This window comes from Beta vulgaris, chromosome 6, assembly GCF_026745355.1.
Source record: "Beta vulgaris subsp. vulgaris cultivar EL10 chromosome 6, EL10.2, whole genome shotgun sequence".
Lineage (NCBI taxonomy): Eukaryota > Viridiplantae > Streptophyta > Magnoliopsida > Caryophyllales > Amaranthaceae > Beta > Beta vulgaris.
In genome coordinates, this window is record NC_079207.1 from 19,393,037 (window position 1) to 19,419,056 (window position 26,020).

Genomic DNA, 26,020 nt, shown 5'->3' on the forward strand with positions numbered 1-26,020 from the left:
CTTTCATAAGTTGTGTGTGTTAAGTATCCGCCATCGTTAAGAAAAGAGATTTAATAACTGCTGTGACACCCAGTTTGAGTCTCTTCCCTTCGAAACAAGCAAGAACTTCTGATCATACTGTAAGTTTCTCACACCCTTGTTATCTCTCTCTTTCTTATGAGTCATGTTTATTCATCGGTTTATGACTTTATGTATGCTTGAATGGGTCTTGTACCAATTTAAAGGTTTATAGATTTGCCAACACCCCAAAAACTTAGATAAGCAAATATTATCATCTCTTTCTCATCCTCTACAACTCAACTACTCAACTATTACAACTTCTATAGATTTCACATGATATATAAACTTTTAATCATCTTTTCCTTATGACATTGTTCATGCTACTAATATGTTAAATACTATGTCTTGGAGTTTTGTTCGTAGGAATGGTAATAAAGTTGCTCACGAGCTAGCCCGTTATTTACCTTAGGTTATAGGTAGAAAAGTTTGGTTAATTAATTTTTGTTAGGAGTATTGGGCCATAGCCCATTAGATTAAGTTGTGTTAGGTTAAATTTATGTTATGTTTCTCTATATAAAGGGTTGTAATCTTTATGATATTAATTATTAAAACAAGCAATAATACATCTCTTCTCTAATTTATCATGGTATCAAGAGCAGGTTAAGTTCTTGGGATCTCTCAATTTTTTTTCTTCTTTCTCCCGCCAGTGGGTGGTGGCTGATTAATTAACCCCACCGGGTGGTGACTGATTAATTAACCCCACCGGCAGGATATTCCGCAGTGCTCTTCTGCTGTGCTTTTAAATCTGACCTTCTTAATCTTTTTTTTTCAAAAAAAAAAAAAAAAAAAAAAAACAAGAACTTCATACGGAATTCCTTCTATGTCACTCATACGGAATTCCCAAGGCAAGGCTCGAATTGCTGTAGCTTGTGGTACGCCGTGATGTAGCGGTAAGAAAAAAAAAATAAAATAAATAAAAAAAAAACAAAAATCAAGGAAAAAGAGAAGAGCACCTGAAGATGATGCTATAGTGGATTCTTCAAATCTTCATTCTTTTGTCTCCTGTGAGACTTATAATGGATCAATTAAAATATTGATGTTGGTTTATTTTTTTTCCTAGGATGTGTTATTATTCTTCTTTTCTTCAAAAATTTGGTGTATTTTTATTTGGTAGTATGTTCAGATCTGTTTCAAAACAGATCTGTCGATGACGTTCATTCCATCGAAAAATTTGTTCTTTTGTTTCTGTGATGATGAGCATTCCATCACAACTTCCACAAAAATTGGTTCTTTGGTCTCAATTTCAGATCTGTTTCAAAACAGATTGTGAGACATGTTTTGGCTCTCCTATTGGGCCATAGCCCATTAGATTAAGTTGTGTTAGGTTAAATTTATGTTATGTTTCTCTATATAAAGGGTTGTAATCTTTATGATATTAATTATTAAAACAAGCAATAATACATCTCTTCTCTAATTTATCAATTTTCCTTATTGTATAGACTCTTTGTTAACTTTCGATAATTCTTTAGATGATATTTAGTTAGTTGTCCATATGGGCCTTTCTATATATAAAATCTTTAATCCAAATACTGAAAAATGATATATCAATCAGCCTGAAAAATGTGGCATATATGAGTAAATCTTTACGGACTAACTAAGCTCGAACTCGGCTGACCATGCTTTTGATAGTGAAGGGTAAGTTGTACCTCAAGACTATAGTTTCTCATGTTTTTAGTTACATCATTTGACATTTGAGCATTATTCACAAATCAACTTAGGCAAGATTTCTCTTACGAGTCTCACCATTATATAAGAAATAAAAGGTCAAGTGGAATCTTGTTAAATTCGCAGCTAAGATTTTGAATATCAACTTTTTTAAATTTTTACAAATTCGAAAATCGAGATATTAATATTCAAAGAAACATGTTATAGCACCTGAAAAAGCAAACGATGCAACTAAATATAAATAGTGAGGTAGCTGGTAGGAGTCAAATATGTCTTCTAGCTCACAAGGTAGAAGATATACAAAGTGCATCACCAATAACTGATTTAAGGCCCTTTTTTCCTTTTTGTTGAATTAACTATTTACAATGATTATAAAAATTATATTTTTTTAAAAAAGCATATCTTTTTTTTTTTTTGAGTGGAAAAAAAACATATCTCATAATGTATAATTTTGCAATGATCACCTTATGAAAACTTTTTCTTGAATGAATATTGTATATTATTCTATTTTCTTCTAGAACACCACTGATAGACAGTTTAATTTCCACCAAAGTTGGAGGGCCTATTCTGTTTTCTTTCCCAATTTCCTACCAAATCTCTTGCACTCTTAATCGTCCATGATAAAGCAGTAACAACAATGGTCAAAACTCATGTCTTACGGGTCAATGTGTTGGTATTTCCTATAGGCTAGTAGCCTTATAGGAGTTAGCCCTTGGGCTGACTTGATTTCCTAATAAAAAACAAAAAAAAAAAATTTAAATTCACATCATCCATGACCGTTCAAAAAAATTGAGTTAGGGTTTTCTCTAGTGAGTATCTTGCAATTTAAAGCACCAAGAAGGACTTTCAACGCCTTGAGAAGAAATATAAAATGGATGCATAAATTACGATTTATATAATTGGGGGAAAAAAGTTTTTGATCAATGTGTTTTGTAAAATTCGTTTTATTGTTTAAACCTAAAAATATCAAGAATGAAACTAATTTGAAATTCAATTAGATTTCTTAAGGAAATAAGTGTCATTTAATTAAACTTGACATAATTTTTTTCCCCACCGCATAAAGCTTGATTTTAGATCCTTAAGTATTACCTTCTCACATTGCCCTAATTCATTGACATTTTCGAATTGATAATACCAGCTTTCTAATTAAGTACATACCCTAACCTAATTTCAAATAAGTTGTGTATTTTAGGTTTTGAAGATTTTTTTGCCATCTTTGTTCATGTTATATGTTAAAATCCATTAAATGTCCACTTGTAAGTGTCTCACATTGAAAAAAGAGGAGAGAATAAATCACTTTGTAAGATTAGGAGTTACTCTTCCTATCACCAATTGGTTTTAGGATGAAACCTTATAGGATGCAGAATAAGGAAGCTTCATGGAGATATGAGAGTAATTGGGGGAGAATTGAGAAAGAGAGGATGGGCCCATAAATGGTTATTAAAAAAACTATAGATTATTTATTCGCAAAAAAATTCATTTCAAGATGGTTAAAGTCAATACATCTTCAAAATAAAAAATGAAATTATTCAACATTGTTTCTATTATTGTATGAAGTTTTAAATATTGATCAAACACTTACGTATTAACTATTAACGTATGTTTGAATGGAACTATACCCAAAAAAAAAAAAAAAAAAAAAAAAAAAAAAACGTTGTTAACAATAACATCTAAATTGTTTAGTTGGTAGAACTTATCTGTAGTAGTGGTAGAGGTGATTCTCTATTAGTATATGAAAAGCATGTAATAGGATATGAAAATGTGTCGGAGTCACTTTTATAAAAAAAATATTCAATGAACTAATCTAACAATATACAATAGACAATAATGACTGCGTGTAATATATATAGTATATCCCCCCGTTGGCGTTACAAGTTGAACATACACTAGCACACGAAAAAAAGCAAGTTAAATATATACGGTTAACTTGTTGACTTCATACTTGAAACAGATAAACATCTTGACGAGGCTATGGATGAAAACGAGATCAGCTCATCCATATCCATTAGTGAGCAAATCCCAGCGATTAAAGCTAGATTTTCAAATAATAGCATCCTGATTGATATCTACTGCCATACACAAAAGGGTCTTTTGGCCAAAATTATCACTGAAATTGAGAAGCGTCACCTCTTCGTCAGCGACATCAATGCTTCATCAATCAATGGTGGAACTTTACAAATAATCATCGTGTCGCAGGTAAGAATATTATTGAAGGGGTGATCTATCAATAGTAACTATCCTTGTCTGATCTCTACTTATATGATTAGGAGAAGGGTTTTTCTTTCTAAGATTAAATCCTAGTTTGACTCTGATTAGATTCTTAGTGTGCAAGCTTTCAAGTAATTAAGCGAGCTATACCCATGCATTAATCTGATTTGAACTTACTTATCTAACGTTAATTTGTTTTTGTCTGAAATTATTTCATACAATCTCATCTAAACTTATAATTTATGTTCTTATCTTGTATAAACTTCAAATATTATTAAAAAAGACGATCTAATTTCATTATAGAAGTAGGCCTACTTATTAAATGGTTTAATCTTGTCACCGGAAGAAATTAACCTAGTTAATATTGGGCTAATTCTCTTTTTAATATTGGACTTACCATTGCCTAATTTTAATTTAAAAGTAGACGGTAGCTTACAAGACAAACTCTATAAACTTATCTCATATGATCTGAAAATTTTAAGATAATTAGAATATAAATCACTGTTATTGTTGTTACTACTACTATCTTTTCAAGGTCAGTCTATATAGCGCTCTCATAGAATACTAGAAAAGAATCGTCTTATTTTAAGGCTATGTTTGAATAGAGATGGTCGTGGGTAATGGACCCTACCCGAATACGTGGACGTAGATCCATTTTATAAGGATATGGGTCCTCAAATTTTGGACCATATAGATCGGGGTAGGATAAGGATCCTCCTTTAAAAACGGATCTGGACCAGATCCTAAACTATTACCCGGATCCATATCCGTTTACCTAGTTTACATAATAATAATAATATTATTATTATTTAATATTATATTATCATAATATTATAATATTAGTTATTACATGTAAAAAAGAATTTTTGCTTGAATTTCGAATTATTGTTCAAATGAATGTTCTATCTTTCGAATTTACTGGATAGTTGAGTTCGAAATTCGGTTGATAATTGTTAATTTTTCAGAATTAGTTGATTAATCTAGAGTTTGATAATTGAATAGTTGTAAATAGCTGCAATGGTTCTTTCTAAGAAATTAAATGCAACTATTGGTTGATATTGGATGAATTTATTGTTTAAAATCTTTAATTATTGTGAAAATTAGGGGTAGTTTGAAGAAAATAGGCAAGGATCCATTTTGGATTTGTTTAGGACCCGTATCCGTAGGATGCATACGGCCTGGATCCTCATTTTTGTTACCCAATGAATCTAGGGTCCGGATCCTCTAGAGTTTTATGAAAACTCTACGAAGTAGAGTTGAATCTTGACCATATATTGTAAAATCAAGGGCTCATGATTAGTGGGAAAAGAAAAGATATAGGTAGGATATTCGCGGGAAAATAGGGGGGATTTTTGGGAAAGAAAATACAAGCCTTTGATTTCTTAATCAACGATTGATATTTAACAAACTCTACCGTGTAGAGTTATTTTGAAACTTTAGAGGATCTCAACACATGAATCTAGGTAGCATCCGGATCATTGCCTAAAAAACAAATATGGATATCTGGATCCTAGAGTACCCTATCGAGATACTATCCATTGTCATCTCTATGTTTGATTCAATGGAAAACATTATTAATTTTATTGAAAATGACTCCATAGAGAAGAAATTTTTAACATTAGATCCAATTGTGAATTTTATAGTTTTTTCCTTTGTTTGCTTTGTAAATATGAAAACTAGCGAAAAGGGAAAACAAAAATTTGAGAGAACTGCACAATAGGATGCATAGATGGGAAAAGAGAAATATGAAGGTAAACAATAGGGATGAAGTAATTCTTTCCTTTTAAAAGAAAACTGGTTATTAAGTTCGGGTTATGTCCCGTGTAAGAAAAAATTTCATTTATTAGTATTATTTTTTAAAATGATAAAATTAAATACAACTTGGTTTAGTGGTTAACGCTTTAAGGCATGTTCTTTTCGTAATAAAATAACTAATTGAACTGATTGCAACTGAACTTAACTTAACTGAATTGAAGTGAACTAGACTGGACTAATTGAAATTGAACCGAACTTAACTGAATTGAATTAAATTATAACTAATTAATAGTAATGATGATGTTCTTCCCAGCTTATTTTCAGTTCAGTCCCATTCAGTCCTGTTGTATAATATGAGCACTATAAGAGGGGGGTGAATTATAGTGAGAGAATAAGCTATACTTTTTGCGGAATTAAAAGTAAACTTGGGAACAAACAATGGGAACACGAGAGATTTTACGAGGAAAAACTTCCTAGGCCTAGTAGGAAGAAACAACCTCGACCACAAGGGATTTTAAACAACTTTCCACTATAATAGGCCAAAACAACTCTGATTACAACCTATTACTTTTCTCTCGATTCTCAACTTAAGTCACTCAACTCAAGTTCCCAACGACAGTTCCCAACAACTGACGTTTTCTCTCAAACTTCACTCGAAGTTCCTTTCTCTTTCTCTTTTCTTTCTCTTGCTTCACTCAAAGCTTTCTCACACTTACAAGAGTTCACTCAAACCCTTTTTCTCAAAAATACACTTTGTAAAAAATGGAAGAGTAATAAACTCGATTAATGTAAGTATGAATTCTCTTAAGGAAAGGCACTGACACTTTAGATAACTTAAGACAAATTAACTAAGTCAGACACAATTTTCTCAAATGAATTAGGCGCCTATTTATAGACATTAAGACAAGACATGTTTCCACTAATTAACCATTATCACATGTTCTCCATGATTTAATTAATTAATTAAATTAAATTAATTATTCCATGTCATGTAAGCATTCCACTAATCCACTACTTCACTTCATAGAAGCAGTAACAATTACGTGGTTTTGCAAACTTGGAGAATAAAACTTATTTAATTAATTAAATACTTGGAGGATAATTAACTTAAGCCACTAAATCCACTAACTACATATAAACTGTAGCAGTGTTTAGGCGTGAATCTAGTTTAGGAAATAAATAAATAAAATCTTTAGCTAGTTTTTAGGAAAAATATCTTTTTCAAATATTTTTAAAAACCGGAAAACAGTTTTATATTTAAAAATCCGAAACATTTTAAAAACCGGAAATATAATTTTCGAAAACTAAATCTTTTAAATAAAATAAAAGATAAAATAATATTTTAAAAAGATAAATTTGAAAATCAGTTAATTTTAAAATCAGAAAATCTTTTAAAATCTTTTCCTAACAAACTTAAACTAACTTCCTAAAATATGGATCTTAGTCAAATATCCCTAAAAACTCTAACAACTATATTGGGCACATATTACTTAGGCGCACAATATTAGTCTACTTAGAGTTCCTAAATTAGTTTTAAAGTCTTGTTCCCTAATTTTAAGTCTTGTTCCTAAGCCTTGTTCCTATAGTGTCAGGTCTGTTCCTTTCATGGGAACAGAACCAAGTTCCTTTGAGAATTCACCACGAACTTAATAAAGCTTTACTCAACCTTAACAAGAAGATTAATAAATACCCTAATGTATTCTAATCTTCATTCCATGCTTGATTCTTCATTCTTTCGAACATCTTTACTTCGATCTTGATTAATTCTCCGCTTTAATCTTCAATCAAGTATTCTCTTAGCTCGAGCATGAATTACCTTGCAACAACATAAATAAAATATACTATGTCTTTTGTGGTTAGGTCATCTTCAAAACTCAAGGGTCAACAATTTCCCCCTTTTTGAAGATGCAACAAAAGGCATATACTAAAAATAATACACATAAGTCATATAAAAATAATTTTAACAAAGTATGTAACCAAGTTAAATTAAGTATTATAGACTCGTTATTTTATTTTGTAAAGAAGAATATGAGAACATAATTCATGACAAAAAAAATTTACTCTGATTTGCCTTATCTTTCCCCCTTTGGCATCTTCAAAAACATAGTCCACGATTTCAAAAGATGAATATTATTCACTAAACACATCACACCACCAAACTTGAAGAAAATGTTGGTTAGTATAAGCAAATAAAGCATTCAACTCTCAAAAACCGCAATCCAAGAATATTAGCCATTCATTTAGACGCACACATGCAAAAAGATCAAACTTAGAATTACAAATAACAAGATTCCATTGTAGCATGATTAAAGGAGAAGGATAGAAAAGACAAATATTAAACAAAGTTCATGTTCCCACACAAAAACAAACTAAAGAGAAAAGTTTATGATTTAGGAGAGGGAGGTTGTTCTACTTCTTCCACCACATCATGAAGCTTTGCCATCACTTCTTGATGATTTTCGGCCAATGTATCATTTCCCTTGAGCACAATGTCTTCCAACTTCAACAATCTAGAGTTCATGCTTGAAGGAGGAAGAAAGTTCACCAAGCCGAGCCATATCTCTTGTTGTCCATCCAAGGCTTTGTCAACTTTGTCATAACCCCTTTTACCAACCCATTTAAATCCTTAGCTTCCGTAGCAAACTCCATCATTGCTTCCGAATGACCCATAACCAAGAGAAAAAAAGAATCCAACCTTCTAGCATGAGCTAGAGTATATGTAGAACCAATGGTAGGATTTTGAGAAGACGAGGGAGCTTGAGAAGGATTGGGTTGCGCTGTTTGTTCCTTAGGTTTGGGAACAGCAGGTTGTTCCTCTAGAATGGGAAACACCACTGTTTCCTTAGCTTTAGGAACAGAACAGGAGGGTTTTGAGGTAGAGGGAGGGATAGAGATCATTTGTGGTGCTAGGGTAGAGGTGAGGCAGATTTTTGTGGAGATGGAGGAAAAGGAGGATTGGTTTCCATGGGAACAGGAGTCGGTTCCCTAGAAGGAGGTAGGTTAGATTCATAATCTTCCCTATCAATCACCTTTACTTCATCTTCCTCAAACTTTCTCGCATCAAGAAAGGAAAATTAAGCACTTTCATTTTGAACCCTTTGACTAGCTCTAGTGCTTTCAACCGGTTTCACCACCTCATCAACCACCTTCTTCCCTTTCTTCTTAGTTCTTCTTTTCTTTTCATTTTCTTTTCTTTTATTTTTCTTTTCTTTTCTTTTTCGCTTTTATTTTCTTCTTCTTTCAACTTCTTTTTCTTCTTCTTCTTCCACTTCATCATCCACATCATCATCCTCATCATCATCAAGATTAGCCTCCCTTATAACTTCTCCATTCACAACACAAACATTAAGTTATTCAAGGCACGCACATTCAACATATTTCCCGTGGAACACCAATGGACTGAGTTCCCGAAATTTTCACTTTAAACTTAAGTAGAATTTCGGTTACTAAGCTCCATACCAACAACAAATCCATTTTCAATGCAATGACTAAATGTTGAATCATTAAAGAGGAAAGTTTATGTGTTTTGAGAGAGCTAAACAATGAATGTAAATTAAATCCAACATGCTAACTTGAGCACGTTTGGAAAGACGAGGCAATAAAGCTTTCTTGAGGATGTGAAAAAAATTTTGTGATAAGGGAGAAAGAAGTTATGATCAAGAAATGTTTTTCCCTTTTGACCACCATACTTAACAATCAATTGATCAAAGAATGTCCGAAAATGGATAGGACCACGTTGTTTCTTGAAATAAACATCGTTCCTCTCACGGGAACACCAAGCATTTACCCAAATTTTAGCATTAAAATCATATTTGAGTTCCTTTACCAAGTGGAACAATTTCCTTCTTCATCCATGGAAAAGTTTTCACAAAATTCATCCATCAATTTAGGAATAAACTATTTCCATAACATTTCACAAAAGATTTTCCCAACCTTGAAACTTAATCATATTAAGCAATTGACGAAATTTACTCTTTTGCACCAAGAAACATCAATAAAAAGTCCATGCACATACCTAGATGCCGTGGAATTTTTTCGAACAACACGTGTTGTTCCTCTCTCGGGAACATCTGATTCCCCCTCACTTGTTGCATGAGCTTCTTCAACCTCCATTTCAACCGTTCTTCTTTTCTTCCTTTTCCTTAGAATTCTTGATGAAGAATTGGAGAAATATCCATGGGTGGGTGATTCAATTTTAGTAGAGAAGGAGAGGGTTTTTCGGCTTTGTGGGAGGAGAGAGAGTGAGAAGTGTTTTTGGTTCATATTTGTGGAGTAATTTTCGGTTTTATGAGAAGGAAAGAAAAATTTGTTTTGTTTAAGGAAAGAATAATATAAAACCGTGTATTACACGTTTTTAAAAAAAAATCTATCTAAAAAAATATCTTCAACTAACTTGAGAGATATAAGGAAAAATCAGATTTTTAGGAAATAAAATCTGAACAGAATATTTTTGGTTTTTCGAATTTTGAAAGAAAAAATATCTAATTACGACGCTGGGAACAGCGTTTGGGAACAATGAATGGAAACAATGAAATTTTGCTACTTTGGAACCATTAATTCTTTTAATCCTTTGTATCACTTAAGGCATAGAATTGTCTATGAACAATAAGGGGAATATTATTGGACATTGGTGAGCAGTTTTCAGACATTTTTACTTATACATATGAAATAATCATATAAGAATTGTGATGTATTTAAGCAAATAAAAACATCAAAATGCACATCCAGACATAATGCCAAAGAATTAACACAAAGGGGAATATGTAGCAATCATTTCAATTGATTAAGCCAAGTTCAAGTCTCAATTTCTCAAACCTATCTCTATTTAAGGGTTTTGTCAAGATGTCTGCAATTTGACGTTCAGTCTCACAGAATTCCATTTTAATAAGACCCTTTTCAACATTATCTTTCAGAAAGTGATGCCTAATATGGATGTGTTTGACTCTTGAATGATGACGGGATCTTTAGAAATACTAATAGCACTAGTATTATCACAATAGATGGGAACACATTCAAAGTAGATTCCATAGTCACGTAGTTGTTGTTTTATCCATAGCATTTGGGAACAACATGCTGCTGCTGCAACATATTCAGCCTCTGCTGTAGATAAAGCAACTGTGTTTTGCTTCTTGGTGCTCCAAGAAACTAAACTATGACTAAGGAACTGAACCATACCTGATGTACTCTTCTATTGACCAGATCTCCTGCATAGTCAGCATCCGCAAATCCTTTCAATTCAAAGGTATCACTCTCGAATAGAATAGGCTTAAATCATCTGTTCCCTTGAGGTATCTTAGGATTCTCTTACAGCTGTGAGATGAGATTCCTTTGGATTGGCTTGAAACCTTGCACATAACCTACACTGAAAGCAATATCAGGACGACTTGCAGTTAGATATAGTAATGAGCCAATCATACCTCGATATTGGTTTGATCCACACTTTTCCTATAGAATCTTCATCCAATCTGGTTGAATTCCCATAGGTGTATGATTACTTTGGATGCTTCCAAACCATACTTTTTCAATAGTTCCTTTATGTACTTTTGTTGATGGATGTAGATTCCTTCTTCTGTTTGCTTGATTTGCAACCCCAAGAAGAAGTTGAGCTCACCCATCATACTCATTTCAAATTCTTTACTCATGAGATTAGCAAAGTCCTTGCACAAAGATTCATTAGTGCACCAAATATAATATCATCAACATATATTTGAACAACTAATAAATGTTTTCCTTTTGATTTTAAAAACAAGGTTCGATCCAATTTTCCTCTTTTAAACTCATTTTCAAGAAGGAACTTAGAAAGTCTTTCATACCATGCTCTTGGAGCTTGCTTTAACCCATAAAGAGCTTTGTCAAGCTTAAAGACATGATTAGGAAATTCTTTATTTTCAAAACCTGGAGGTTGTTCTACAAATACCTCCTCATTAAGATAACCATTTAGAAAAGCACATTTTACATCCATTTGATACAATTTAAACCCATGAAGGCAGCAAAAGCTATGAAGATTCTAATTGCTTCCAATCTTGCAACTGGAGCAAAAGTTTCTTCATAATCAATGCCTTCCTGTTGATTGTATCCTTTCACAACTAACCTGGCCTTGTTTCTTATGATAGTTCCGAACTCATCTAATTTGTTTCAAACACCCACTTTAAACCAATAACCTTGTTATGTTTAGGCTTAGGTTCAAGGTGCCAAACTTTGTTTCTTTCAAATTGATGAAGTTCATCCTGCATTGCTACGATCCAATCAGCATCAGTGAGAGCTTCTTCATGATTCCTAGGTTCCAACATAGAAAGAAAAGCATGAAAAGCAAAAAGTTTTTCAATTGAGATCTCGTTTGAGTTCCCTTATTTATGTCACTGATTATTAGTTCCACAGGATGGGAACGATGAGTTTTCCAAGGCTTTGGTTGGAAATCCTGGATGGAAACTTGGTTTCCTTGATCATCTTCATTTCCTGTACTTGGGAACCAGGTTCAACAATAGTGGATTCATTCACTAGTGCATCATCACTTAGTTCCTCTTCTTCCTCATTGGGAACAGGAACAGGATGTTGTTCCCTTGGCTTTGTTCCCATGACTTCGTCTTCCAAAGTCTCATCAATAAGACTTAGATCTTTTGTCAATCCTATTTCGAAGTCATCTTCAACCTGTGTGCTTGCATCAAATTTATCTGTTTCATCAAAAATAACATGCACACTTTCTTCTACACACATAGACCTTTTATTATACACTCTATAAGCCTTGCTACTAGAAGAATATCCTAAGAATACAGCTTCTTCACTTCTAGCATCAAATTTTCCAATATTTTGTTTCCCATTATTATGAACAAAACATTTACATCCAAATGTTCTGAAATATGTAATATTGGGCTTTTTACCAAAATAAGCTCATAGGCGTTTTATTTAATAAAGGTCTTACCATGGCTCGATTTATAATTGACAAGCAGTATTCACAGCTTCTGCCCAAAAGTTTTTAGGAAGCCACTAGCTATCAACATAGTCCTAGCCATCTCTTCTAGTGTTCTATTCTTCCTTTCAACAACACCATTTTGTTGAGGTGTTCTAGGGGCTGAGAAATTGTGATCTAATCCATTGTCTCTGAAAGTCATCGAACTTAAATTTTCAAACTCTTTACCATGGTCGGATCTAAGGTGAAGTAACTTATGACCACTCAAATTTTGTACTTTCTTTGCAAAGACAAGGAACTCATCATAAGTCTCGTCCTTGCTAGAAAGAAAAATAACCCAAGTAAATCTAGAGAAGTCATCTACAATTACTAACACATATTTCTTTCCACTCCTACTTTGTATCCTCATAGGTCCACATAAATCCATATGATTAACTCTAAAGGTCTTGTGGTACTACCACATTCTTGGACTTGAAAGAGGACCTAACATGCTTCCTTTTGCGCATGCATCACAACATGATCTAAATGAAACTTAGTAGAGGGTAAACCTAAAACTAGTTCTTTAGAACGCAGTTTGTCAAGCAAGGAAAAGCTAGCATGACCTAGACGCTTGTGCCATAAGAATGAATCATCATCAATAACACTAAGGCATGTGAATTTTTTTGGGAACAAGGTTGAGATCCACAACATATGTGTTCCCTTTCCTTGTTCCTTCCAAAATGATATCCTTTGTGCTATTGTTGACATTAAACATTTTTCACTATTAAACTTCACACAGTTCCCTCTATCACAGAATTGGGAAATACTTAACAAGTTATGCTTTAATCCATCAACTAGAAACACATTTCTATGGAATGTGACGATGACTTACCAACTTTGCCCATGGCAACTATGTTACCTTTCTTGTTGTCACCAAAAGTCACACTTCCACCATTTAGGCTGAGAGTGAGAGAAATCTTGATTTATCTCCAGTCATATGCTTAGAACAACCACTGTCTAGGTACCATGTGTTGTTCCCCCTCACTCCAACCTGCAAGAAAACTAATTGTTAGAGTTAGGAACCCAATCTTTCTTGGGTTCCTTTCCTTCAGGAACAATAGATTTCTTTTTCCAAATTACTTACTTGTTTCCAAGTTCTCATTGATGCGACCAAGTCTTTTAGGACAAGAGTTCCTAAAATGACCAGTGTTCCCACAAAACATACAAACTTTATCACTTGGTAAATCAACTCTCTTTTTAGGTTTTTCAAATTTCTTTTTGTGATTAAAACCAAGACCTTCAGTTCGTTTTGTTTGAGGGTTCTTAATCCAGTTTGGAATAGGTAGCATTTTCTTTTCATTTCTCATTTGGTGCAGTTCCCCTACAAGTTCCTTATTTTCAATTTCCAAAAATGAAACATTATTTCAATTCGTTTATTTCAGATTTGAAACTTTGCAAGGGAACTGACTTAATGTCAAATGAACTTACTTCAGGAACAAACTCTTTTAGTTGTGATAATAACTCAAGACTTAACAAGTAGTTCTCATTTTTAAGATTTTCGAAATCCTCTTTTAATTTAAGATTTTTGTCAAACAATTCGAAAAATCTTTTCTCAATATCAATCGAACACTTTAAGCCAAGAGGTATGTTCCTTTGTACACTTAAAGCATTTGACATTGTTTTAGTTTAATGGTTCTCATCTTTGCAATCATTTACAGCGTCAACAATAAACTCAAATAATTTTTCTTTACTTAAAGAATTAAGACGAGTTTTGATGGTGTCTAGACTTGCCTCAAGAGATTCAATCTCTTCATCAGATTCGGAATTGTCAAGAGCCATAAGACAGAAGTTTGCAGTCTCCTCATTTGGTTGAGGATCATCTTCTTCCTCGAGTCAGAGTCTCCCCATGCAGCAACCATAGCTTTCTTCATGTCAGATCGAGTATAGGAGTTTTTGTATTTTTGTTCCTATCTCTGCTCTTTTCCCTTCCTTTGCCTTTTTCTTGTTCCCATTGGGGACAATCCTTGATGAAGTGCTCAGAACTGCCACACTTATGACAAACAAGTTTGTTAGAATATTTCTTATTCTTACCTTTGTAATCATTCTTCATGTTCCTAAACATTCTTTTGAATTTTCGGACCATGAGAGCGATTCTTCTTCATCGTTTCTGAGCCTTCACTTTCATCAGCTTTTAAGGCAATCGATTTTGCTTGGACATGTCTCCATTCTCATTGTCCAATTGCAACTCATGAGTCATAGGGAACCAGCAAGTTGTTCCAAATTGAACTTAGTAAAGTCCTTAGTTTCCTTAAGGCAGTTACCTTAGCCATCCAACGATCCCTAGGAAGGCTCCTTAGGACCTTTCGTACCTGTTCCTCAGATGTAATCACTTTACCAAGAGATGTTAGCTCATTAATTATATTAGTAAAGCGTGTAAACATGTCTTGGATAGACTCTTTTGATTTCATTTGAAAAAGTTCATATTGGTTCATCAAAAGATCTATTTTTGATCTCTTAACTTCACTCGTACCTTCATGAGTGACTTCAAGAAGATCCCAAATTTGTTTTGCGGTTTTACATCCCATGACACGATTGTGTTCATGAGGCCCAAGACCACAATGAAGCAATTTTATAGCAAGAGCATTAATTTCCATCTTTTCGAAATCAGCTTTATCAAAATCAGATATAGATTTAGGAATTACCTCATTCTTGTCATTAGTGGTAGTGACTTCAAAATCACCTACCTCTATGACTCTCCATACCTGGTAATTGTCGGCTTTGATAAAGATCTCCATTCTGTTCTTCCAGTAAGTGTAAAACTTACCATTGAACATTGGTGGCCTCTGCGTAGAGTACCCTTCTTCCAGTTTCTCTCTAGTATTCATATTTTTCAAGATCTTGAACTCAACAGGGTTTCCTGAATATTAGAGTTCCCGCTCTGATACCAATTGTTGTATAATATGAGCACTATAAGAGGGGGGTGAATTATAGTGAGAGAATAAGCTATACTTTTTGCGGAATTAAAAGTAAACTTGGGAACAAACAATGGGAACACGAGAGATTTTACGAGGAAAAACTTCCTAGGCCTAGTAGGAAGAAACAACCTCGACCACAAGGGATTTTAAACAACTTTCCACTATAATAGGCCAAAACAACTCTGATTACAACCTATTACTTTTCTCTCGATTCTCAACTTAAGTCACTCAACTCAAGTTCCCAACGACAGTTCCCAACAACTGACGTTTTCTCTCAAACTTCACTCGAAGTTCCTTTCTCTTTCTCTTTCTTTTCTTCTCTTCTCTTCTCTTCTACTTACAGTGTTCACTCAAACCCTTTTTCTCAAAAATACACTTTGTAAAAAATGGAAGAGTAATAAAACTCGATTAATGTAAGTATGAATTCTCTTAAGGAAAGGCACTGACACTTTAGATAACTTAAGACAAATTAACTAAGTCAGACACAATTTTCTCAAATGAATTAGGCGCCTATTTATAGACATTAAGACAAGACATGTTTCCACTAATTAGACCATTATCACATATTCTCCATGATGTTTAATTAATTAATTAAATTAAATTAATTATTCCATGTCATGTAAGCATCCACTAATCCCTACTTCACTTCATAGAAGCAGTAACAATTACGTGGTTTTGCAAACTTGGAGATAATTAATATTTAATTAATTAAATACTTGGAGGATAATTAACTTAAGCCACTAAATCCACTAACTCATAAAGATGTAGCAGTATTTAGGCGTGAATCTAGTTTAGGAAATAAATAAATAAATCTTTAGCTAGTTTTTAGGAAAAATATCTTTTTCAAAATTATATTACAAACCGGAAAAACAGTTTTTATAATAAAATCCGAAACATTTAAAAACCGGAAATATAAATTTTCGAAAACTAAATCTTTTAAAAAAATAAAAGATAAAAATATATTTAAAAAGATAAATTTGAAAATCAGTTATTTAAAATCAGAAAATCTTTTAAAATCTTTTCCTAACAAACTTAAACTAACTTCCTAAAATATGGATCTTAGTCAAAATATCCCTAAAAACTCTAACAACTATATTGGGCACAATTACTTAGGCGACAATATTAGTCTACTTAGAGTTCCTAAATTAGTTTTAAGTCTTGTTCCCTAATTTTAAGTCTTGTTCCTAACCTTGTTCCTATAGTGCCAGGTCTGTTCCTTTCATGGGAACAGAACCAAGTTCCTTTGAGAATTCACCACGAACTTAATAAAGCTTTACTCAACCTTAACAAGAAGATTAATAAATACCCTAATGTATTCTAATCTTCATTCCATGCTTGATTCTTCATCTCTCGAACATCTTTACTTCGATCTTGATTAATTCTCCGCTTTAATCTTCAATCAAGTATTCTCTTAGCTCGAGCATGAATTACCTTGCAACAACATAAATAAAATATACTATTTCTTTTGTGGTTAGGTCATCTTCAAAACTCAAGGGTCAACAAATCCAGTTCAATTGCAATCATTTCAGTTCTATTCAATTCAGTCCAGTTCCAATCAGTTCATGTCCTAATTTATTTATTATCATTTTTACTATTAGTTATAATTTAATTGAGTTTAGTTGAGTTCAGTTCGATTGCAATCAGTTCAGTTGCAACTGAATTAAACTTAACTGAATCAAACTGAACTGAACTGATTGCAACTGAACTGAACTTAACTGAATTAAACTGAACTAAATTGAATCAAATTATAACTAATTAATAGTAATGATAATCAGCTCAAATACCCCACAGGAATTCATAAAAATCATGAGAAAAACACTAGGAGTTCAAAACAAAGCAAAAATACGTGATTATCTAGGTTGTCCCATGGAAGTGGATGGAAGATCTTCTACTACCTTCAACCCAATCGTGAATAAAAGTTTAGACAGAATTCTATCTCGGAAGTTCATCAACATCTCCCAAATGGGTAAACTTCTACTCATCAACTCCATTCTAATTTGCTTAGCCTCACACATTATGTCAATCTATCTTTTGCCAAAGAAAATTTACAATAAACTAACTTCCATTTTCCTAAAATTTTGGTAGTCTTCCTCTATCCCAAAACCCTAATATATTGGAGGAAAAAGAAACTTTATTCTCTCACAAATTGACAGAAGGCATAGGTCTTAGAAATATCCCAAACCTAAATAAATCCCTCTTCTTCAATCATGCCTGGAGAATTTTCAACAAACCATCCTCCCTTATTCATAAAATATACACTGCAAAATATGGGAGAGTTCCTCTTTCATTGGCTATGGATAACAAACACCCTCGCATCAGTTCCTATACTTTCAGGAGCTTGCTAAAAGTGAGTGTAGCAATGAAAGGAGGAATCAATAGGAAATTGAGTAATGGGAGGAAAATTAGCCTTAGGAGAGACATTTGGATTTCAGATCATCCCACAATCCCAAAATCCAACAATACCAATAATTCTGGCTTTCCAACCACTGTCACATACCTTATTAATGAAAGAGGAAATTGGAAACCAAATTTAATATGGAAAAACTTTACAACCAGAGACGCAAAACTCATCCTTTTTACCGACATACCCTTAGAGTCGACTGAAGATGGTTTCGAATGGCAACTAACAAAAAGTGGAAACTACACAGTAAAATCAGGTTATTGGCTCCTCTAATCAAATTTTAGAGAAGAGATTACAAAAGACAGTTTATGGAAATTCATCTGGAAATCCAATAATTTTCTAAAATGGAAACACTTCCTATGGAAAATCATCAATAACATTCTCCCTACAATGAGCAATCTAGCAAAAAGAAATGTGGAGGTCCCTCCTAGCTATCATCTTTGCAAGGAAAAACTAGAAACCCAAGCACACTTACTTGAAGACTGTCCAGTCCCTAAGCATATATGGCTAGCATTGATGGGCATCAGAACCGAAAGCCAAGTTAAACCTAGTTTGGCTGACTGGATAAAAAAACTTTATTAATCTCTTCAAAAAGAAGAAAGAGGGATAGTCTAAGCCTGGTTGTGGAATTTATCTCTATTCTTCGGGGTATTTGGATACACAGAAACGAAATAATCTTGAAGGAGGAGAAAGCAAATCCAGAAAGAATCATGTCTATCATTAAGGATCATCGCAATAGACATGAGATTTCATATGAAACTATCCAAGCAAATAAAGTCACACCCTACCCTTCGAGAAGCAAGATGGAATGGATTGTAGGTAACAAAGATCACTCTTCTCATTTCGTTATACAGGTAGATGGTTCATGGAAAAGAAATGGTAGGAGAGAGAATGGGAAAGCAAGCGTTGCTTGGGTAAGCGAAAGCTTACACTTTCAAGAACAAAACGGAAGGAAAATCCTTGCGATGTCTCCTCTACAAACAAAAGCCTATGCCATTCTAACCGCGTTAACTAACTTACAAGGCAAGAGTCAATCGATCATCAGCAAATCAGATTGTGAGGAACTAATAAAGTCTCTAAAAATAGCAAGAGTTGTAACAAAGATATCTCATTAATCGTTGAAGACATCAAACTATAAGCCAGTAAACTCAAGTACTTAGCTTGTATGAAAGTTAGTAGAAATGAAGTAAGAAAATACCATTATCTTGCCGCTTGATCAAGAAGGGTCTAGTTTTTCTTTTATTGTTTCAACGGCAATAAATAAAATAGTAATGATAATCCTATTCTCTCCAGCTTATTTTCAGTTTTGTTCAATTCCATTCAGTTCATTTTAGTTGCAATCAGTTCAGTTCCAATAAATTCAGTTCAGTTCCTAATTTATTTATCATCATTACTATTAGTTATAATTTAATTCAGTTTAGTTCAGTTGCAATCAGTTCAGTTCAATTGCAATCAGTTCAGTTCAATTGCAATCAGTTTAGTTCAGTTATGTTCAATTCAGTTAAGTTGTTTTATGCCGAAGAGAACAAACCCTAAACAAATTAGGAACTGAACTGAATTAATTGAACTGATTGGAACTGAACTGAACTGAAGTGAACTAAATTAAACTGAATTGAATTGAACTGAACTAAATTGATTGCAACTAAACTGAAATGAATTGAAAATAAGATGGGGGGAGAACATGCCCTTAGTATATGAACTTGAGATCACGAGATCAAAACCTATACTATGAAATTTCTAATTTTTTTATTGTACATGGATTACATGAACTAAAACTCCCTATTAAGAATACCACTTGGCACAGTTTCTTGTTTAGGAAAGCCTCTTAATATATTTATATAGATTATTGGTCATCCTTCGTAGTTCGAAGTACTATATTCCAACCTTAATTAGCTTGGAAAAACTATTCGCCCTTTACAAGCCAAATATAAGAAAATGATAAATCTAATTTACTCAGAGGATATATATTTTGTCAACCGAATACTAACTCTTTTTTTTCTTTCCTCCCATATGGTTGTAATTTAATTGGAAAAGATAAATAAATTAATCCCTCTAGTTCTTCTATTCTCTCCCTATGTTAAATCTTAATGGGCATATATACAAGCCCATGCAAAACAGAGTCCTGAGTACATAAAATATCCAATGAAATTTCATCCTGAATTAAATTGCAATAATAAGTAGATTAGCCTATTAAAGCGTAGCTTATGTCTTAGATAGTACTAGCCTTATATGCACGCTATACGTACAAAATCATTGTTAAATTTAAATGGATTGCGTAATATATTAATATAACTATATTAATTTGCTAGAAAAACTATTTTCCAATTTTTGTTAAAAGAAAAATATCTTCATAATAATGCAACATATTAAGTACCATAGTTAACACTCCCATCCATCTCACTACATCACAATTTATGTTCGTCCTTACCAACCCAAAATCTGATCTTTACCTCCCCTTCCAATTTTCCAGATTTACTTTCACTTCTTTATCATACATCAATGTTTGTAATTAATGTCAATTTGTTGGTCAATAAACTATTTCATAAGGTATATTCATCACCAATTTCTACTCTGATTTAATTTATCTTTCTAACCAGCGTACCAAAAACATTAATTCAGTCAATGTAATCCAAAAATAAAGAAATTAGTTTTGCACATCCTACTTAGACTGACTCTGTTTGGCATTACTAGCTGAAAATACACTGAAAATAATAAGTTAATTGAAACTGATAAGATATAGCTAAAACTGATAAGATACTAGAACTGATAACGTAACTGATTAGTTTAACTGTTTGGCAAAATTAGTTGATTAAGTTGATAAATTATTTTAGCAAAATTAGTTGTCAAAATTTTGGAAAGATTTTCCGAAATTTCAGTCAGCTGATTTTGAAAAGGTAAATTTTTTAACTTATCATTTAAGTCATTTTAGCCACCTAAAATTTTATTTTAGGTGCTTTCCAAACACTACTAATCATTTTAGCACCTAAAATATGTTAGCACCACTAGCGAATTATAAGAGGGGCGGGCAAGGGCCTGGCCCCTCTTAATTTATTAAATAAAGACGATTAAACTGCAAAGTATTACATAAAAGTGTGGTTGACACAGTGGCGCGTGAAGCAATAAGATGCTCATAGTAAATGTGGTCTCGTGTTCGATCTTGACATAAAGCATGCTTTAATCCTTTCATTTTTTTTCTTTCTGTTTTCTGTTTCCTTTTCTTTTTCCCCTTATCTTTGACTTATTATTTTTCCAATTTTTGAAAAATCTTTTCTATTTGTTGTAAGTATTTCTTTTTTTTTTTCCTATATCTTTGGCTTATAATTTACCTAATTTTGCAAAATCTTTTATTTATTGTTAGTATCTTCTTTTTTTTCAAAAAAAAATTGCTAAATAAATCAGAACTTTTTTTCTCAAATTATTCCTAACAATCATAAACGATAGATGTACCTTTTCTTTTTGTCGTGCATTAAGAAAACAATTTGATAATGGATTTAGTTACTAATAATAGTATAATACTAATAGTCACTTGTAAACTACTCTTTCAATATCTTGAAATTTCGATATTGGTCAAGCAAATAATTAAATGGATAAAGCTGCTTAAAAATTGAAGGATAAGGATTTAGAACAATTACATTAGTTACAAGTTTTTTGTAACCAATGCTAATAATATATGATGATGTGCTTTTGTTAGTGTTTTTATTCATCATTTAAATTTTACAATTAAGCTTTAGTTTGCCTACTCGGCCCCCTGTAAAATTGTTGGTCAAGATCTGCCACTAGTTAGTACCTTATCATTTAAGATAGCTAAAATGCTTCCCCAAACAGAGCCATTATGTTGAAAATCATTGTTACCTTTAATTTTTCGTAACACATAGAAATCATTAGTACAAACTTAAAGCAGTAAAAATGCTAAAATAATCGGAATCAAAAAATATAATTTGGTCAGAGGAGAGAGAAATCAAACCGAAAACGGTGTGGGTATAGTTCATGGTGGCTTGGTAATTTGCGGGTTCACCAATTAAACGTTCATCGTCGGTGAAAGCGACCTAAGACGACATCGTAATGTTCCTTTGGTCGTTGGTGATGATTTCAAACCGGGCATGCATCCATATTCCCACACATGAGTTTGTAGTCTCGAGATCGATTCCCGTCAACGGTGACCTGCCATTCATCTTCATTTTTCTGTCTTTCTTAAAGGTGACAAGGATGAGGCCATGAAGGGGAAGCATTAAGCAGTATCATCAGATAACATAATCTGATGCGCTTTCCCAAATCTGGAAATATTTGTTTAACATTGAAAAGATGAAGAACTCATAAATATCTTGAAGTAGTTGAAATGGAACCATGAGTGATGAGAATCTCTCTTATATAAGACAATACATGGAGGACACCAAAAAATAGAAAAAGGAAAAAAAAAAAAAAAAAGTAGGGAGATAACTAACTGTTTCATTTTGAATGAAAAAAGGGGGAAAGTAATGACATTTAAACTAAACATCAGTTTTTTGATAAAACAAAATGTAAAAACAGTTTTTCTACCTATTAATTTTATTTTCTACTTCATATGCTATCACACATTATCGCACGTATTGCGACTGTCGTTTTTTTTAGAATGATAATGGAAGTAAGAATTTTAGATAAATTTAGGAAGCACTGTTATTTTTTAAATAACTGCTATTCAGTTTATTAACTATTTTTTTCTTTTAATTGTTTGTTCAAATATAGTAGTTAATTATTCTTCTTTTTTTCTCTTTTTTTCCCTTTTATTATTTTCGGTATCATACCCCTCATGACATATAATTCCTCCGTTTCACAATAAGTGAAGCACTTTCCTTATTTGGAATAATCACAATAAGAGAAACCAAGCTCCAAATGGTAAAAAAAAGTTCACTCTTATTACAAATATACCACCAAAAAGTAAGAGGGGACCGTAACTTCAATACTTCTTCGCTCTACTTTATTGTGGTCCCAACTTTCTCTCTCTATATTCCTTGATAACTCCCCAGTTTCTCTATTTTTCACTTATTGTGAAATGGAAGAAGTATGATAGAGATTAGCTGTAATTTTCTTAATTTAATGAGGGCAAAAAAAGGGTTTTTATATTTTGTTGTCCCCCACAGTTGCCTTATATAATAGAGATATGTTAGTTTTGAGTCATCTCTATGCGTAACAATGTAGGCTCCTCTTAACACCTCGCTTGATCGCTTCCTTTTCTTTTTTCTTTTTTTAAGGATAATATGCTGATATATATTTTGAACTTTCATCATAATCTAAGTACTATTGTACTCCTTGATAGTAATCATCTTTATCTCATATATTGTTAAAACCCTATCCTCTCCAATCTCAACAAAAAAACCCCTAAGTCAAGTACCACCCAGGCTTGTTGGTAGCCGGCCTGAGCGCGCGCTGCTCACCCGGTCGCCGGCGAGCCTTTCTTCTTCCCTGCTACCCCCTCCCCCTATCCGCGGTTCTCTGAGTCACCTTTTCCATTTATGTGGTCCTGTGTGTTCCCCTCCCCTGTGCGTGCTCGTCGACTACTCTAGTTTTCCTAGGTTCCTTTCCTCGGTTCCATTTCCCCCTCCCATTATTGGTATGCGTTGAGCCATGTGTCATGTTTTATGTTTTTCTGCCTGAGTCTTTCTCCCTCTCCTGGTGGTTTCGTGTCCCCCCCCCCTTGATTGTGTCGTGTCTCCCCTCCCCCTTCCCCTAGTTGTATCGAGTCTCCTCTTCCCCTCGGTTTATGTTTGAGTTTTCTGGTTTAAGGTGTGGTGTTATGAATCTAGTGATGGTGTTATTAGTTTGTTTAATCTATGTTTCTTCCAGATCCAATACCCCTTGCCTTTCGTGTATGGTTGTGCACGGGTGTTTGTTAGTGGCGATCGGTGGGTAGTTCAAGGTTCTTGGTTTCCTATGACAAAGAAAAAGTTAGGAAACCTGGTGAATAAAGTCAATGATCCTGCAGTTGGCCATGGGGTTTATGCTGCTTTAGAAATTCGAGTTTTGGTTAATATGCATGAGAGGATGTTCTCAATTCAAATATGTTGTGCGTCGTTCTTCTAGGTTTTCGATTGTGAGGTAGGACCTTCGGATCCATAAGTGGGGCGAAGTTCATCAATGTAACTCGCTCAATTTCTCGTGATGGCTTCATGTGTCATCACACCTAAAAAATGCATCTTGTGCGAGGCCCTCCAATTTGATTTGGAGCAAGTTTCGACCTCCACATCTTTCGAGTTTCAGTCTAATGAGACTAAACTCCGGATACCCTCGCAGCAGGGTCAGAAGTCACCAAAGGACGTGACTTCATTGTTAGTTGATTCAGTAGAATCCCAAGAAGATGTTTCTTTTCAAGGACCTTGAGATTTAGCGTCTAGTGGACATTGGGGTCTACTAGCTGTCGTACGACAATCAGGTCCATTTCATCAAGACATCACATAACCCAACCCCACTTGCTATTTCTCAAGACAAACTTCTTTTGGAATGGACACACAATAATTAGTTTTTTCTTCATAAAGTATGTACGAGCTACGACCTAATAAAGCTCTTAAAACTGTTAGTTTATTTCTGTTTGGTTGTATTAGCATTAGCCTTTACTTCAATTTTAATTAATGTAAATTTTTTCGATGTCAAAAAAAAATAAAAAGGAAAAGATAGTTTTCATCTTTTATATTATATATCTGCAGATGGAGCCGAATTTCAATATGAGCCAACAAGATTTTCTCAATGATCTTCATTCGATCTTTCAAGCACATATACTCCGTTCGTAGCTCAACCAATATCAATCATGAGATGCCACCGTGTTATTACGTTAATTAGTAATATGTACTTAAATTGTAATTGTGTTAATTATCCAGCGTGGGACGAATTGGAGTCGCATACTCAAGTATCTATATGTCCTTGTTGCTCCATGCATCTAGTTTGAGCTTTTGCAGTTGTGTTATGAATTTTTTATTAGTTGATTGTGGTGTTTCATACATTTTTTGTAACACCCCCACAATTTTCTATTTTTCAAATACCTTTCTAATATAAAACTTAGAGAATTATCAAAGTATTATCGCCCGTGTGATAACGTATCGGTTTATCAGAATTTTTGCAGAGGAAAACATAATAAATAAACTCTAGAAATAAAACTTGGTAAACCAAAAAGTCAACTCTAAAAAGTCAAACCAACCTAAGTCAAAGTCAACCTCAAAAGTGAAAGTCAACTATGAAAAATATAAAGTCAAATATAATAATCAGTCAACACAAGTTCTCCAATCCTGAACCCATGATGGACCATCTTCAAACATATAATGGACAATGCTCTATTGATCACGAGAGAATGCTCGCCAAATGGGTAATCACAGCATCAATAAGGCATAGCCATGATCAACACATACACATGAAGCACGCAATCAACAAAGTTAAGTACTACATAATACACAAATAAATAAAACCTAACATGATACTAATAATTATTAAGCAAGAATAAATAATAATATAATAACACTGCGGACTACCTTTACAGAACTAAACTCCACAATTAATAGATTAATTAATTTAGATGGAATAATCAATGAAACGAGTTGTCTAAACCAAAACCAGTCTTCAATCTAGAAGACGAAATACAATTGCGACTCCGTATTCTCATGATCACCTACGATATTGAGGAACCTTTAAAATAAAAATAGGACACGGTAATAAATCCGGTCCCAAGAAAAGAAAAGGACTACCACCATGTACTCCAACTCATACTTGTTCAGCAACACTTCAGACGTGTACAAATCTAAAGCTATTGCTATCCACGTTTCACTTTACATGATTAATAATTTATTCACTTATTATGACCCACAAGTAGGAGAATTAATATATATCATCAAACAATCATAAACTTCCATTTTTATCTTAGGATTAGATAAGGTGATCATCAAATTAACAACCCAAGATTAATTCCAATATTTAATCCATAACCTTCCTTTATTTGTTAAACCAAGTCAACAACCAACCAGCCTTTCATAGGTATAATAATCAACTTACTAAATCAGGCTCTCGGTCCTCATAAAGTAATTAAATAATCCAAAGGGAACAACCTGATTC

At 33.3% G+C, this 26,020-nt stretch overlaps 1 long non-coding RNA gene across 2 annotated transcripts; it reads left to right on the plus strand.

The window, feature by feature from the left end:
* On the plus strand, positions 1 to 24,998 carry LOC125498163 (uncharacterized). Of its 2 annotated transcripts, XR_007274921.2 has the most exons (3): positions 1 to 119; positions 3,677 to 3,921; positions 24,628 to 24,998. It is a non-coding gene; the product is annotated as an uncharacterized LOC125498163 (long non-coding RNA). The 2 variants fall into 2 exon arrangements; XR_007274920.2 differs by lacking the exon at positions 1 to 119 and having other exon boundaries at positions 2,443 to 3,921.
* The last annotated feature ends 1,022 nt before the right edge of the window (positions 24,999 to 26,020 follow it).